Source organism: Podarcis muralis, chromosome 1 (assembly GCF_964188315.1).
Source record: "Podarcis muralis chromosome 1, rPodMur119.hap1.1, whole genome shotgun sequence".
Lineage (NCBI taxonomy): Eukaryota > Metazoa > Chordata > Lepidosauria > Squamata > Lacertidae > Podarcis > Podarcis muralis.
The window spans coordinates 75,006,643-75,025,274 of NC_135655.1; the positions used below are offsets into that span (position 1 = coordinate 75,006,643).

General features: G+C 41.4%; 1 protein-coding gene across 15 annotated transcripts in view; it reads right to left on the reverse strand.

The window, feature by feature from the left end:
- BRSK2 (BR serine/threonine kinase 2) overlaps window positions 1–18,632 on the reverse strand; it is a 378,849-nt gene that overhangs the window by 291,879 nt on the left and 68,338 nt on the right. The gene's annotated exons all lie outside the window — the stretch shown is intronic.

The following is an 18,632-nucleotide window of genomic DNA, read 5'->3' on the forward strand; positions in this document are numbered from 1 at the left end:
CTGCGCCTCACCTCAACTTGCTCACTGTGTGCTCCCAGGAAAGTGTGTTTAGGATTGCAATCCAAGAGTCTGTTATGACAAGTTAAGTTCCACACCACAATCAGGTCCATTCTCTCTGGGTCACAATTGACAGTGTGCTTGTTTGAAGAGTAAAGAAAAATAGCCCCAAACACACTGCATGGTTCACTACCATCTGGTTGGGTGAAGGTGGGACATCTATAACAGCCTCCCAGGGGCAAATGCTGGTGCCCAGCCATTATTCCCTGGATCCAGATTAGCTAAGCATTAATAGGGTTGTAAATCACTGCCAAAACCAGGTGCACGTTGAACCTCTTTTTGTATGCTGTAAAATGCATGCGGTACATGAAGGATGCTTCCTTGCTGTCTGCTGCATAAATATGTTCGCCATTAACCCTGTTTCGGGTGATTTCAGTCCACAAAAAAGAAAAGTAGTCGAAAACAGGTGATAAGGCAATATGACAGATTGCAGATCTGTGCCAGAAAAACAAGAAATAAAATTAGGCCAAAAGTCCAAGTCAGTAAACTATTGTGATCCCACCATGTCATGCCCTGATTCAGTGGGAAGACAGATAGCTTACGTCACACTAAGTCAGACCTTTGCTTTGGCCAGCTCAATACTGTCTTCATCAGGGTTGGGGAAACTTTTCCAGACCAAAGGCCATATTTCCTTTGGGACAACCTTCTGAGGAGCTCTTGGCAGTGGCAGAAGTGTGTGGAGCAACAAATACAAATGATACTTTCATACAATAGGCAATTTCCGCACACACCTCTCTATTTCCCATCCGGACAAGTAAGTTCCAGGCTATGACACTTGGGGTGAAAAGCAGGGCCAGTGAGGGGTGCGGTCTAAGAAGAAGAGGTGTAGCCTAGGGAGAGTTCTGAGCACCAGATAGAGAAGCCCAAAGGCCTGCATTTGGCCCCTGGCCTAAGTATCCCAGCCCTGTCCAGCAGCAGTTTTCTATGGTTTCAGACAAGTTACCGTATTTGTGTAGTCTAAGCTGAAATGCTAAGGATTGAATCTAGAACTTTTTGCGTGTGTTCTACTACTGAGTTATGGCTTTTCCCAATAATTTAAAATTAGTAATTTTCCCACATTAAGGACAACAAAAAGGGAAAGGGAGCCAAAGAACTGAGTATAACTTGACTCTGAAGTTCCAATGTTAACCACTGTTCTCTCTTGCAGTCCCAAAATTCAAAGTGCAGTTTCAAGTGTGTTGCCTTTGTTTTCTTGTCATCCAGTATACAATCAGGGAGCTTTCACTTTCTCCAGCGATCCCTGGATTTTGAGTACTCCAGTTCAGCACAAATTTGTCACTATGGCTTTTGATAATTATAGTGCCACTGAACAATAAATAGCACACAAAAAGACTCTGTGGATGTAGAAATGGCATGTACAGTGACAGACACCATCTAAAGGAGTTCTTAGTGACAGATACGTCTGAAAGTCTAGTGAGTTTGCAGAGGGAGGGTTAAGAAAATCCTGCATGGGATGAATTTTGAATGAGAGCCAGGTACGAATTGCTGGCACAGTAAATGGCTGAGCTGGCTTAATTCAAGAACAAGAAACAAAATAGCAACAGCTCTTGCATTCTCCTCAAGCACCCCAGTTTGAAAAGCACAATGTTCAATTAAGCTTGCTTGAAACATCTGGAGACACTTGCCCTGCAGGGCAATCTTTGGTGTGTTCTGGATTTATTACTTCCTGCTTTTCTAATTTGTTGCACTAATTTTGAAATACTAGTTAAAAGGAAATTGATCCAGATGACAACGTATTTCTTTCCATCTATACAATTCTAGTATTTTCCAGAATTTCTTGGGGGTTTTTCCAACTAGACTATCTTTTCCGGATTTGTTATTTAAATCTGATGCTTAAAACATGCAAAGTACTTCAAAAATAATAGGCGCAATCTTTTTCGTATTTGATTGTGAAGGACATATCTGTAGAGTGTTTTATTAACCTTACAAAGGTTGGAAACTAACTAACAAAAATGCAAACCCATTATTGCAATTCCTGGGTCTCTGTTTTCTAAGAAGTGCACCAATTTTTAAAAATGTAGACAACCTGTATAGCCACCAGTGATGTTCAGTTCCCAAGGGCAAGCTATGCCTTGCACTTCAAAAGATTGTTCTGGATATGAGATTCCGGGTGCCATCTATCACAAACTGCTGTGGCATGTCCTTCATTAACACTCCTATGCTCAATCATAATGTCTGTGAATGACCAACACTCTAAATACTTCCCAGATTTGAGCAAGGTTCGTAATTTACATTCATGATGTAGCTGTCTTCATTCATGCAGCAGTGGCTATAACTAAATGGAACTTTTACAAACAGTTAAAGTAAAGGTAAAGGTACCCCTGCCCGTACGGGCCAGTCTTGACAGACTCTGGGGTTGTGCGCTCATCTCACTATAGGCCGGGAGCCAGCGCTGTCCGCAGACACTTCCGGGTCACGTGGCCAGCGTGACGAAGCTGCTCTGGCGAGCCAGAGCCGCACACGGAAACGCCGTTTACCTTCCCGCTAGTAAGCGGTCCCTATTTATCTACTTGCACCCGGGGGTGCTTTTGAACTGCTAGGTTGGCAGGCGCTGGGACCGAGCAACGGGAGCACACCCCGCCACGGGGATTCGAACCACCGACCATGCAATCGGCAAGTCCTAGGCGCTGAGGTTTAACCCACAGCGCCACCCGCGTCCCTGACAACTTACAAACAGTTACCAGGACCAAATAAGAAGGGGTGATTATTACCTTCATGTTCTGCTTCTAAGCGTCCGGAGGAATTTGATTGGTTGCTGTTGGAAACAGAATGCTCAGCTGGTGGCCTGATCCAGCAAAGTAATTCATATGACTTAAGAGCAAGTGTTTCTTCCAGTCTGGACCAGTGCACAGACTGATGAATTTCCATCTGAAACTCCAGGTTCAAAATCCTTTTTGGCATAACCTCATCGTGCCTCCTTGGGAAATGCATCTTTTCAACCTTACTTCCCCATCTGTGAAAAGCAAACAGCGGCCTACCTCACAGGAATTTTTTTTTTATAATAATGGAGATAAAGGGCAAACTTCACTCAAAATTAAGCATTTTCCATTCCACTGACATCAATGTAAGAGGTTTAATTGCATGCTTAACGTTTCCATTTAAATCCATGGAACTTTAAAATGCTTAAGTTGCCTGGATTATGTACAACACTGCATACTAAAAAAAAAGTTAGCTATTTACACGTGCACAAGGTAACAGCCATTAGGTTGCTGATGTCATTTTCATGGCCAATGAAGCCCTCTTCAAGCTGAAAATCAGCTTGCATCATCTAATGCGATAGATGGTGAAGTGAGAAGCTGAAGAAAATTCTGGCTCTCATACAGTTCCATTGCCTGCACATAAATGGGTCCTTTGGATCTCAGCCAAAATAATAATAAAACTGCTCCACCATGAGTACCAATCGGATGCACTCATCAAAGAACATTACTGGATGGGAGGTAGCTGCAATATCATAATCCTGACCTGTAATAGCCACTGCGTTTGTGGGCACACACATCTGAAATAATGCATGGGGGACAATAGTTTTGGGGTGGCAATTTGGAGCTGGGAAATGGAAGATGAAGAAAGGGTCCCTCAAATCTTTTATGCTATCATCCTCCTTGAAGCAGCTTTTCCTGTTCTATATTGGCCATCCAAGCACAGAGTCTGAGCCTCAGTTTTGATTACAGGTATTGTTTTCCTTTGAGTCCTCTCACTGTTAAAATACCCTGTGGATCCACTGTTGACACAATTATGTTGAGAAGAAGGAACATTTATATTGTTCTAAGCTAAACTGGATGGAAGGCAATCAGGAGAGAAGAAAGGTTTTGTTGGCCAGGGCCACATTTAATTGAAATCAGTGTAAACATGCGTTTGAAATTGTTAAATTAATCAATTACAGTGACTAACAGCTGAAGTAATTGCAGCAATAAAATATCTGTGGGACCTAGCCCAGGAAGAAAACGTCAAGATTTTCCAGTGCCAGAAACTGGGACAGACCACCATGACAAGGTAACAAGACATAATAAGGAAATGCAAATTCTCTAATCTCTATAGCAAGGGGGAGCCATTATAGCTATGGACCACCTCCACTGCCAGGGATGGCATGCTTATGAAATCACAAGTGGGGAGCATATTGTTGCAGTCAGGTCCTGCTTTACAGACATCCTATAGGCATATAATTGTTTGCTGTAGGAGCAGGATGCTAGACTAGATAGTCATTTGGCCTGATACAGGATGGCTCTTATGTCCTCAGTCCACAAATGTTTCCCTTCACATTCTTTGCAGAATTACTTTCAATAAAAGATTAAGCAAGGATGTTTTGTGAGCGTAAGATTTCCTGTCAGAGCTAGATGCCCCGTTCAGTGCCTTGCAACACACGCCATTATTTATTCTGTCACGGGTGTTGTACTCTATGTTCATTGGAATGTACTTATGAGTGTACATAGGAAAGAGCACACACACACAAACAAAAGGTAGCAACAGCACCTATGCACAAATAGGTGCAATTCTAATCTAGCTTCAGCAGCCCTTGCACCTGATCTAAATTTGGTCCCCTCATTTGGGGAGATCCTTAGAGGATATAAATAGGTGCTCTAGCTGCTAGTTCCTGCTCTTTACATCAGTGAAATATTCAGCTGATACGTGTCTTTTTCTGATTCTGTTTCATTTAGAGTTCTGGGGGAGGAATTCATTCTCCTTCAGCAAATTTAAATGGCCCTCAGTTACCATGGTTACTCTGAAGACATTCAAAAACTGCCTGCATGATGCAACCAGCTGAAATGACTAGGCACAAAAATTGATGTCCCTGTGAAAAAAGGCTGCTTGTCCAGCACTTAAAAGCAAACGGCCTGGATAGCATCAACACTGTGGTTGTAATATTTACCTCCATGGCTCCAGGCTCCAGCTCAAAGACTTGCAGAGCTATCAAAATTAGCATTTCCCATTGCAGTCTAGCTGGTGACATTGAGCACAAGTGCTTTTGTTTCAACAAAGCCCAGTGTGTTAAGTTCACTCCTGTGAGGCTTTAAGACAATGATGAAATGCTATTCAAGAGAGCAGCAAACAATGGGCCATTATCTACCCCATTCATCCGGCAAAGCAGACAAGGGGAAAGGTGTGTGTGTAGTAGGAAGGGGAAGCATTATTTGTATAGGAAATCATGTCACAAATTGCATGAGAAGCTGGGTGTAGAAACACTTTGTGCCTGCTGTCCTGCCATGCTCAGCAGGTCTTAGAGGGAAAAGCCATGGAGTTCCTTCTCTGCCTGCCTCCTCCCTTCACGTTTGCTACACCAGTTTAGACAAAAAAAGCAATTTGAGACACGAGAAAAGCAGTTACATTCATACAAATAACCTGCACTTTTTTTCTCCACAGCACAGCTATTCATGCACCCACTAGGCTGAATATTTTTAGCTTGACAAAACCCTGCTATTTTAATAATGATCTAAAGAAAGCACTGGAGTAATATTTTTTCTAATGCATTTTAATTCACCACCTTTCTTGCGGCCTGATACTGAACGGCTTATTACTCTTCCCCCATATCATCTTGAACAAGGAAAAGCTTGCCGAACAAGATGTACCAGATGGATTCAGATATCTGATTTTCATTATACTGGGGGATTGACAACACTGCTTAGAAGTCTAAAATCATTGAATAAATGCTGCTGTATTTAAAATGGCATGGGCAACCTTTCTTCCTTTGTATACCAACAGCAGAGACTTCAAGAATTTGTGTTTTGCTTAACAGCAAAAAACACTAATGTACTGAACATTCCCAGAAGGCATTGCAGTTTTAGGTCATAGGCCTGGTTCTCTTGATTGCTAGGAGACAGGGCCATCTGCCCACCTCTCATCGCATCCCAAGATAGACTGGTCTTTCATGTACCACAAGCAGAGTGCAGGTGTACAAAGGTGCTTGCAAAGCAAATAGCGCCAGATGTCTGCTGCAAGGGGGGGGGGGAGTAGAGGGGGAGAAAGAACCTCAGGATCACTGGTCAATCTGACCTAAAGGAAAATTCCTTTTGACTTAGCATGTCACAAATGCTACAGTTGTCAGATTCCTAAGCATGAAGAAAGTCACCCACTGAATCATTACAGAGCAAATGTCATTGGTCAGGGCACAACTCCTCACCTCCAAACATCTTCTCTGAGCCTGTTGAGGTAGCCCCTGATGCCTCAAATGAAATGGAGGAAAAGCAGATGGTGCAAGAGAAATAAGTTCTGAGTTCCAAGTCTAACAGCTCATCACAACATTCCCTAATGGCTCATTTGCTCAGGATTTGTTTTTCTCTGTGTTTGCCAATAACGCAGATGTCATCAAGGCACCCAATGTGTATCCCTTCCATGCCACAGGACAACAATTTTCTGTTGTTCAAATGTGATGCATGAATGGTTGCCAGGAGGCTAGCTGCTTCCTGCCCACATCCAGTTTGTGATTGCACCCAGCCCAGCCGTTCTCATCACCTTCCAAACAGCATAGTAAAAAAGGATGTATATACTACCTAGGGTTGCCATGTTTCAAAAAGTAAAATTCCCGACACCTGCAAAGTTGTTGAGCTTGGTTAGGCCTTTTGGGGGGGAACCTCCCCCAAAATAGTGATTTTAAGCTTTCAGAGCTGTTTCCACTGCCTTATCCATCACATTCCCATACATCCAGGTTTTCCCAGACATTTTGCCATTTCAGCAAAATTCCTCCCAAAAACCAGGACACATCAGGAATTTTCCTGACATATGGCAATCCTAATGCTACCTCTTCTTATGGCCAGTGCTAGAAATTTATGGAACAACTCTATGTTACCCACATTTTTTCTTCTTCCAAAATTTCTTCCAAAGGAGCCAAATATGACTATGGTTCTTCCCTTTTATTTTGACTCCATGATCCTTTTTTTTTGGGGGGGGGGAGCAAAAATAAATAAATATCCTTTTGCTTTTTATTAGCTATATATGAAGAGGTTGGGACACTTTATTCTGGGTGAGCCTAAGTCCACCCAGAATAAAATATCATACACACGTGTAAAATAATAATAATTCACAACCACATAAATATCATCCAGGGATGGGGGCTCGGGGCTGAGAGAGACTAGAGAATGGCATCAAAGTCTACTGTTATTAGGTCTCTTCATATTCTTTTTAAAGAAAAATGCAGTTGTGGGTATTGTTTTTTTCAAGTTCACTGCAGCAATATGTGTGTTGATGGTGGGGAGAGGGGCAAGGCAGGAATGATTGCTTTCCCACAAATGGGGGGCATCTTGTAGGTGAGTTATTGCTTCTTGTTTAAGCACTTAAATGCCTCTATTCATGTCAAATGTTCAAATCCTTTTTGCTTAAAAAAGAACAAGGTGGGAGGGTGACTTGTGTCGATAATGTTTCTATAGTTATTGTAAGATTTTTTTTTTAAAAAAGCACAAAATTGCTCTTAGAATACATTGTTCCTGATTCCATCCAAACATGGGATCTGAATCTTGGTTGCTGTCTTAAATTTCTTTTGACACCCCCACCCCTATCCTGAAATACCTCACCTAATCTTGCACTGAATGTAGTATAACCAAACTAAGATCAGTTGATTAAAACAAAAACAAAAGCCACAGTAACGTACTGTATATGGTTTACAGTGAATACATATTGAGGTTTTGCATGATTTAAGGTTATTGTGCCTTTATCAGCCATGAAGGAGGTAGAAATTCACTAGGTTAAGCATTTCCTCATATGAAAATACCATTATTAGAAAAGCCTCATCTGTCAGATATCTTATTACTTGTGTGTGGTCCCAAATGGATTATTTTTCTGTGGGTCAATGGTCCTTCATAGGAAAAGAGTTTTCTATCCTTGCCTTACACTGAGCCAAGCAAAGAGAACGCCCAGAGGGCAGGTAAGAAGTCACCTGACCTGGTCACAGGTTTCCTCACTATGAGAAGATGTATGGTGTTTCTATTTAAATTACAGAAATTATTTCTATTTTTGGATGTTTCCATAGAAATTAGCAGAGGGTATTTTATGCCATATGGTTTTCCCAGTAGTGATGTATGGAAGTGAGAGCTGGACGATAAAGAAGGCTGATCACTGAAGAATTGATGCTTTTGAATTATGGTGCTGGAGGAGACTCTTGAGAGTCCCATGAGCTGCAAGAAGAACAAACCTATCCATTCTTAAGGAAACCAGCCCTGAGTGCTCACTGGAAGGACAGATCGTGAAGCCGAGGCTCCAAGACTTTGGCCACCTCATGAGAAGAGAAGACTCCCTGGAAAAGACCCTGATGTTGGGAAGGATGGAGGGCACAAGGAGAAGGGGACGACAGAGGACGAGATGGTTGGATAGTGTTCTTGAAGCTACCAACATGAGTTTGATCAAACTGCAGGAGGCAGTGGAAGACAGGAGTGCCTGGCGTGCTCTGGTCCATGGGGTCACAAAGAGTCGGACACAACTAAACAACTAAACAATAACAATTTTATGCCATTTGTGCCATCTTTTGCAGTAAGACAGAGGTCCTATACACACTGAGTGCATTGGGCCCAAAGATTATGCTGGTGCCCCTGCATACACAGGGGGAGAAGAGGTTGTGTGAGAAGACCCTTGTTTCTGTGCATGCACCAACTTATTTGCATCTCACACGCAACATTTCCATAAAATGCTAATAGGAAAGAAGGAAAGAAACGTGTGGACAACAGCAATGATTAAGATTGTGATATTCTCTGTCATTATTCTCTGTTACCTGCTTTGAGCTTCAAGGCAGGAACTTAAACTGAGGCCGCTTCTGGGAACCCCAACAGTTAAAAGTTCCTGTGAAGCAGCAAAAGTTCCTGCCTTCAAGCATGGGAGAATACTTGGGTGTTTTCTGTTATTGCCTTGAAGATTTGGAATAAATTCCCTGCTGGTGCATGTAGCTGTCATTCTCTGGTTGTTATCAGGAGAAAAATGTAATACTTGTCTGTTTTCCAAGCATTTTTTTAAAGGTGTGTTGTGTTGTGGTTCTGCTGTTTGCTTCACTTTAAAGGCTGGGTCTTGGAGCAGAATGTTATGAATATTTTTTACTTGTTGGTTTTCTTTGTGTATTTTTATTTATGTTTGATATTTCAATCTATTGTGTGTTACATAAAGAAAACTGGGTGAAGTAGGATATAAATTTATAAAATTAAAATTTTAAAAATAGCCTTGCCATGAACAAGATATATGCAGTATTAGAGACAGGCAGGCAGGAATGATTACCTCTGAAGAAAAAGTTTGCCTTACGAGGTCCAGTGGAGAGGAACAGATCAACAAAGGAACAGCCTTCAAATATTAAGCCATATGTCTAATAGAGCAGGCAAAAGAGCAGATCGATGCGCTTCCAGATGTACAGCCTAAGATAAGAGTTGTTCAGTCTTTCACAAGGAACAGAAAAGGCATTGCAAATGGCAAAAGGTGATTCTGTCTTCCTATTCCATTTCCAGGAAAGTAATTGCTAAAGGTAAAAAGTCTGCAGTTTATTTCGGTAAGCCTGTTTGTTACCCATTGCTCTGCTCCCCCATCTGCCCCAAACCACAAATTTATCATCTGTATCATAATTTGGTCTCCAACAGCAAAGTTCCAAAGGAGCTGTTGCTTATAGTATTAATGGAGTTAGATAGGCAGGCGTTTTCTTTTATTCAGCCCTATGCCTGCAAGCAGCAGAACCCAAGGACTAAAAAAAAAGTCCAGCTCCACGAAGCACATGCAGCTTACAGCTTGGCAATATGCATGTTTATGTGGAAGTAAGTTTTCCTGTGCTCAGTGAAAGTAAGTCTACACAGCACGGCAGCCTTCCTTAGTTCTTCTTAGCAAAAAAGGATATGCAAGCACTATGCCATGCTTTATCATGCAGCAGCAGCAGCAGCAGCAGCAGCACTCTGAATGCCCTGGCTGTCCTGCTCCTGTTGTTGTTTCAGCAAACAGAAGACGGCTGGTTAGGCTAAAGAACAAACAGCAGGAAATCCTTGGCTACTGGTCCATTTCTACCCCATAGAAAAGCAGATGACCATTGGCCACATCCATTTTCTGTGCCCTCAAAATCAGGGGTCAGTGACCTTTTTCAGCTGTGGGCCAGTCCACCGTCCCTCAGACCATGTGGTGGGCCAGACTATATTGGGGGAGGGGGAATTCCTATGCCCCACAAATAACCCAGAGATGCATTTTAAATAAAAGGACACATTCCACTCATGTAAAAACACGCTGAGTCCCAGACCGTCTGCAGGCCGGATTGAAAAGGCGATTGGCCCCTGGGCCTTTGGTTGCCTACCCCTGCTCTAAATCACTGAAACATGCTCAGTGCTTCGTCTCACGAGTGACCGCACTGAGGAAGGCACCTAGCCAAACGACCCAGTGGAGAGAAAGCAGAATTGCTTGAAAGAAAACCCATTCACATAATGAGACCCTGCTGGCCATGTAAAAATCATCTATTAAATGTATCTTAAACCATTTCCCTTACGCTAATGGCTGGCTGTGGGTCTCTTGATTTGTACTGGAAAAGTAACATAGCAAATGCATCAGGCAGGGCACTGAGAATGAATGCACGGAACATATGCTGCTGTCTAGCTGTTTATGTTTCAGTATGTGGAGGGAAGCAGTTGTTTCAATAAATTCGAAATGCATTCCTGCCACCCCTGAGATAAGAAAGTCAATACTGTTATTTAGATTACCAAGAAATGCAGGTGCAACAACTTTATTTTCCAAATATGCAAGCTTAAAAATCAAGTCATACCAGTGCAGAAACTATTCTCTTATCAGCATCACATGCAGAACTTTTATACTTTCTGAATTTGGTATGCTTGTTCTAGGCAAATACAATGCGGAAAGTATATATGCACCAGGGGGAAAAGGAAGCACAATATTAATCATAGATGTGTATAGCATTTAAAGTTAGCACAGATACGGTAAGTTTCCAAACTTTGTTGGGTTTTAAAGCTCTACTACAATAGTAATAATAATAAAAAACCAGTTTGAAGAAAAACAAGGCAGCTCACAAAAAATAAAACAAATGTGAATACAACACAGAAAGCTAAAAATGTATAAAATGTATAAAAGAATTGTTTAAAAAATAAGTAAACTATAACAGAATTACAATGAGATAAAAACAAATATAATAAAATGCAGATAGTAAAAACAGCACAGCACTATTAAAAGCCCTTCCCTTAAAAGCAATCTTCATCTGCAACAGAAGGACAACAAGGAGGGAACCAGTTTAGCCTGTCTAGGAAGGGAGTTCCAAGGTCTGGGTGCAGCCACTGAGAAGGCCCTATCCCACGTTCCCACCAAACATGCCGGTGAGGGTGGCAGGACTGAGAGAAGGGCCTCCCCTGAAGTTCTCAGAGCCTGAGCAGGTGCATATGGGAGCCTGGGCCTAAACCATATAGGTCTTTCTAAGTCATAACCAGCAGAGTGATTTGTGCCCAGAAACACTCCGGTAGTCTGTAGAGCTGTTGTAACAAGGGAGCTCTATGCTCCATGGCATTCATAATTATGTAATGCAAAGGGCAAGGGAAACATTCCAGTATGCTTATAAGAGGGTGTTTAAAGGGTATAGCTAATGTGGATTATTTATCTCTTGAGTATGCACCTTAAAGAGTGCGAGATATTCCCTCATTGGAAGTGAAAATATAGACAGAAGGAGCGATAGATTATCCTTAACAAAACAAAGAGAAGCAAACAATATTACCTGGTCTCGAGAGAAGGTGCCAACTGTGGATTGATTTAGAGAGGACATATCTGTGGGATTAGAGCTGTAAGTATCAAGGTTTGCCAGCCATTTGTGCGCTAAAAAGGCTGTTTTTTGCAGCTCAAGCCAGCCGAATCTCAATAATACTTTTAGCCTCCATGATTCCTTCACAAGAGGTTTATGATTATGGCTTCAGGTTATAAAAGGAAAGGCCACACCAGTGACAGAGAAAATGAAACCCATACATGTTGCTATAGATTTAATGACCAAATCAGCCTTCCAGCACAATGCTTCAGTCAAGTTTATCCCAATGAGTCTAAACACTTATTCTGACACAAGACATACATAGGTCATTCCTGCTTGTACAGCTCCTGCAGCTGTAAAAGCAGCTGATAGTCAATCATATAGGATTTACCTCCAATGAGAGGTTTTGGCTGCAATCTTACTTAAAGGTAAAGGTAAAGGGATCCCTGACCGTTAAGTCCAGTTGTGAACAACTCTGGGGTTGCGACGCTCATCTCACTTTATTGGCCAAGGGAGCCAGCGTACAGCTTCCAGGTCATGTGGCCAGCATGACTAAGGCGCTTCTGGTGAAACCAGAGCAGCGCACGGAAACGCCGTTTACCTTCCCGCCGGAGCAGTACCTATTTATCTACTTGCACTTTGATGTGCTTTCAAACTGCTAGGTTGATAGGAGCTAGTTTAAAGTTTAAAGAAATACTGGGTGTAAGCCCATGGGTAGAAATACTAAGGGAGAAGGGGATTTCTTATCAGTGAGATACATGAATGCACAATCACAAAGCATTCCAATGCACATGAAAAAATGGGTGGTGTCTAAAGAAACCAGAGTGGCTGTATAAGGAGCTTCCTCCACTTATGTTAGGAAGACTTACTTCTGAGTAGGCATGCATATGATTGTGCTGATAGTCCATACAGAGACAACTACCCCATATTTCACTGAGTTGCTGTCTAATAGCAATAATGCAAACACTACCATTATTATTAATTTATGCTGAAATACAAGCCACTGGCTTCAATCGGTATCTGGATGGCAATATTACCTACTTTAGTACAGAACAACATATACCCTGAAGATTTGTCAAAAGTTGCATCCTGTTTACTAAGCTCTGTTGTTGTTTCATCAGTGCAAACTAATGTGAGAAACAAGAACGCTCTTCAATTCTGAATTCCATCGATATAACCTGAGGCCGATACAATAAAACATTAACATTTCAAATAATGCCACATTCAGCTATATTCTGGAAATCCTTCTGAACATGTTTCTCTGAATATATATATATATTTTACATTACAATAGTTCAGAGTTCAACTTAAAAAAAGAAAGAAAAAACCCAAATCCCTCTGGGTTAACCATATATAATAGAGACATGCCCCTCTATCTATAAATATGCATAGTGTCTGATACCTAAGAGGCAAGAAAGAGATGGCATCTCTATCTGTTGGAAATGATCCCATCGATTTCATGAAGGGGGCATCCATTGTAAGGGATGCAGGGAACGGGATCTCTTCTGAATTTCTGAATTTCCTCCTTTCTTTCCAAAATGGCTAGAATCATTCCCCATTCCTCACCCCACCCCCCTACACACACCCCTTCATCTTGGCTGTCGATAACAGAGGAAGGGCTCTTTGGTGCCCTGACAGTTCTGACAGTCTTCACAGTTACAGCTCATTAAAAAGAGTGCCAAGTGTGACACTTGTGCCTTAAAGCCTCCTCCCAGTTCCGACATTTCCCACACACCACATTTCCTAACCTTGCCTGGCAGCTCACCTTATTCTCCTGGGATTAGGTGCTTGTCAGTAATTGAGACTCCATTACACCATCCACTGGCAAAGAGCATAAAAATACCAAGTTAAAAACCCTCCTACCTTTTCCATATATTAACTCACTGAATGAGAGAAAAATCATGAGTGCCAAACCCATAGATCAATAACTCACCCCAAAGTGCACCAGTGTCATCAGTATTTCCATTGTCTGCTTGGGAGAAGGTCCATTACAATTAAAAACACCTTGTGTCTCTCTCTCACACACTGCATCATTGTGTTTGGCTGATTTTAAGACACCCTTTACATTTACATTTTCTGTAGTGGTAGCTCTACAATTGCTCCCACACTGATAAGAGGTTCCCACTCTGCTCCCTCTCCTTCCTTTGGCTACATAGCATCATCCCACCACCAACCCCCTGGTTCTGAGCCTTCCTTCCTTCCTTGGGGGCTCCCTATTTGGTGCCCCCCACACTCCTCCACATACAGCCAGTCCCTAACATCTGCTCTGGAGGGTTGGGAGAACAGTGCCTGGGGGGGAAGGAGAGTGAAAGTTGTCCCACCAGGGAAGCAGAAATGCTTGCACTGACAGAACAATCTCTTTATTGCTACATTGAATTCCACCCACAGTCTTAAAAAAAAGTCATTTTTAGTATATAAAATCATTTGGAAATGGAAAAAAGATAAGAGGTTGTTTTTTTTAAAAAATGAATCTCCAAATAAATAGCTTAAAGAGGATTTTCTTGTGAGAAGTTTAAACGATTATAATTGTTGTGCTCCTATCTCTGAGAGTTTGCAAGGAAGGATGAAAAATATTATAGGATGAGAGAGTACAGCTCCTATAGGGCTAAAGAAAACACCTCTTTTGCAACCAGAACTTCAAACGAATCTAGCACACCCATTCTTCCTTCACCTAGGTCTACACTACAGTGTAAGGCAAGGCTAAATACATATGTTTGTGAGTTCTCCGGAATGTGTGTGCAGGGGAAGGGGGAAGAGAAGGAGAATCTGAGTAGGAAAGGCTGGATAGGGACATGCCTGGGACTGGACCTGCCTGGGACTGATGGTTCCCCACCCTTGGTCTACAGGAAATGAAGCATTTAATATGTATGATATTCCAATGTGAATATATATATATAAATATATATATTCTTGAGATTACCTACAGCAAGAATGAATCAGAACAGAAAGTCAGAGTCATTTAAACCTAAAGCTGTGGCCATCTGCTTCCTCCCCGCTTTCAGTCTGTGAGCAGGAGGCAAAATTCAGAACCTAAATCTTGCCAAAGGCTTCCTTCATAAAATCATCCAGGATTTCCTTGTTCAAAGACAGATCCACCTACTGACCTACCTACTGCCAGGCAAATGGATTCTTAAAGAGATAGGAGTCCAGGCTGGTTTGCGGATAGAAACTTCAGCAGCACAGATTCTTGAACCATTCAAAGGATAGCCAAAGCTCAGAGGGAGGCACATTTGCTTCCCTTAAGCAGCAACTTATATCTTCTAAGGAAGGCTCCCATCTCTTTGAGAAATACAGGTTTAAGATCTTATAAAGTACTACTAGTAATACAGCAATGTTGTTGTTGTTTTAAAAAGGTTAGTCCTTTTAATAATACTTTTCAGAAAACCCAATGTCTTGTAGATTGCAGTTCAGTGGTATTGCCCCCAGATATTTATCCCCCCCAATATCTAATATATGTGACTTTACAACTCATAAAGGGTATTTGAGGCAACTCACCTACAAACTTAGCTAAACTGAACAAAAATTGAACTGCAGTGACAATTAATGTAGGTTTATAGACTTTGATTTTTTTAAAAAATACACTGCCTGTACAAAGTGTTACTACAAGTTTGATTTCAGCACAAAACCTCATACAACTTAAATTTAAATTGTGGATATTGAAGTGAAGTGATGTTAAATGATTCACTATACCAATACCTACAGTCGCAATATATAGGAAGCCTATGACCCTGATTTGCCAGGCTTCCTGATGGCATACAGGTATCTCAATGAACGTACAGTTGTATGCACATAGATTCTATACCAGCCTTCCCAACTTGATGCCTTCTGGACATTTTGGGCTATGACGCTACTCATACATGATTAGTGGCCATGCTGGCTGGGACTGATGGGAGCTGCAGTCCAAAACATCTGGAGGATGCCAGGTTGGAGAAAGGTGTTCAGTGCAGTCATTCAGCTGATTGTGTGGCAGTCAGGGGTGGTAGCAATACATGTGATGCTGCCCCCAGCCCCAGCTGCCGTTCCATTAATTCATCATAACATCTGCAAATGGCCAAAGTCTTAAAGAGTTCTTAACAAGAATGCTTGTCAACTTTGCCTGATAATTCCCGTTGCCCTGTTTTCTTTGAGAAAACCCATTCCAATCTTTGTTTTAAAGCTAAACGATAAGGCTAAGGTAGTGATTTCAGACATCTGCTGGCTACCTCCCATTTGAGACACACATGACTGGGATAATGCCTTAAAGTAGTTTACAAGTGTTTGGTGAGAATTAGCCTCAGAACAGTCAAACACTATTTGACTTCAACTGAGCCTGAATTTTGTCTAGTGACTACTCAGCTGCAAAGCTCTGTTTCACGCGTCTTGTTAAAAAAAGTATTTAAGCAGTTAATTTAATTGTGCTTATACTTTTTCAGCTTGCAAAACATTCTCATGTCCCAATACACAAACTAGGAGTTATAAATATCCCAGTATATGTATATGTATGTTTTCTATCTTACTGCAGAAAAATTGGGTTCTCATTTTCAATTTGGATTGCACCAGTTGATCTTATTTGATTTTTTTATTAGCTTTCCTTTATACCTCAGCTCAATATTTTTAAATTAGCACAATTCAATATTGTGATACAATTCAATAACAATTTGGTATTTCAATGAGACAAATGGTTTTTACTCCATGTTCTAATTTACTATGCCAGACCTCCTCCCTTTTGCAATTAATATTATGTTTATTGTGATCTAGATCAATAAAGAATAAACGGACAGTTTTCAATTGGAACTCAATGATACACTGAGTTACAACCTAACCCACAATGAAGTTGAGTTGAAGTACTTGGACCAAAATGCCAACTGAAGTGGAGGGATAAGTATGTCAATTAATAGAATTTTGACTGAACGGAAGGGTTCTTAATAAGGAGAGTAAAAGGGATTCTACATAACTCAGTGACACAGCTTTATCACAGCAAGCAGCTTAGGTACTCTGTATCTTGTTCAAAATGAAGAGTGAAACCATTTGCTGTCCCTTCTCCATATGAGCCAATGGACCTGAGCAGGGTTCATGGTGGGCTATCATCTGGCTCTTCCTGGACACATCTATGTCAGAAGAGACCCAAGTGTCCTCTGTGACTAGAAGTGCCTTTCATCAGCTTTCTCTTGTTTGCCAGCTATGACCATTCCTGAACAGGGATAGTCTTACCACTGTAATCCCTGTTCTGGTACACCTCGAGACTGGATAACTGCAATATATTTTATTTGAGGCTCCCCTTGAGCCTGGTTCAGAAGCTCCAGCTGCAACAAAATGAGGCAGCCAGACTGCTGACAACTGGCTGACAACATGTGACACCATTAAAAAATCTGCACTGGCTGCTTCTCTGGTACTGAACCAGGTTCAATGTCCTTATATTAACTTACAAATTCCTGAAAAAGTTAGGCCCAGGGTACCTTAGGGGCTACCAGAACCCTTATATCCCAGCTTGATCACTGAAATCATCTACAGGAGCATCATTGCTCATTCCCTGGCTCGACAAGGCTCATCTGAGAGCTACAAGAAACCAAGTCTTTAGAGTCATTGGGCCAGTCCCATGGAATACTCTGGTAATAGAGATTCAGCAGGCACCTTTAAATGCCTGCTGAAAACTTTTCTATCCTGCCAGGCTGATGCAGGCTATTAATAGGTGATTTCCATTTAAAAAATAAATAAATAAATTATATGGTTCTTATGGTATAGTTTTATGTATGACTGTTGTAAACCACTCTGATTTTAAAAAAAAATATGAATAGAGGTATATAAATATTTTTTTATATAAATAAAATAAACAGGAAGTTGGTTCTAAGCACTGTAAGATCAGAAATGAAACAAAACAGATGGAGCTCATTACAAAGAATGCCTTTATGGAAATCTCTGTGTACATTAAAGAGAATTTCCACTTGGAAGCCAAAAGTAAATGGAACCCTGCCTGCATTAAAATGGCACCGTAGGAAATATGTTGGCCTGCTGTAAAATAACAAATAACTAGCCAGATACAATGACAACAATATTTCAATACAAACATACATGAAAACCTACCTCCCCATCACTCATGCTTCATTACATGTAGGGGGGGAATGCACACCACATAGGGAAAACATGAGAAAAAGGAAGCAGGATTGGATAAATTGGGGGGGGGGGGGAGAGATAATTCAGTTCAGCAATTGACTTTGTTCTTCCTTCCTTCATCTATCCCTCCCCCTCCTCCTACTCCTTAGTCATCCACCATGAAATAAGCTTGTTAATTGCTCTGTAACCAAAGCAGCCTTTCCCTCCAATTGACTGAGAAGGCAATGCTACTGTCTAGGGATTACAGGCCCTATGGTGACAGTTTTAATTCTGGCCAGAGTGGAGAAGTCAATAAATCGTTCTTGCAGAAGTCGTTACTGACCCTGAGCAAGCCCTGGGAGAAGAGAAGCAATCTCCATCTACTGGAAAATTATATATCTCCACAACCCTAAAGCAAACAAATAAAAGCTGAAGAAAAGAATACCATTTCAGAGGTAGGAGGAAAGCAATCTCCCTCTCTTTGTGTGACTTGTGTCTACAGAGAAGTAACTAGATGCAGGGTAAAACAACAACAAGGTGGGATACATTAGTATATTACTCTGTACTAGTCACAATAAAAGTACTCTAATGCAGAGAGGCAACTGTATAGCAGTAAAATAAATGCAGGTTCCACTACTGAATGTCATATTCATTTGTGAGGGTTCTACTCCCACAACCTGATCCCATGAGGTCAACCTGAAAGGGGGCTTAAAGCCTATTTATTAAAGCAATGCAGATGACTGAATAAAATGTAACTCTTCATTAGAGGCAATTACTGTAGCCATGTGCCCTAATTTACAAATGATAACCCTCTATTTGAAGGACTGTCCAGCTA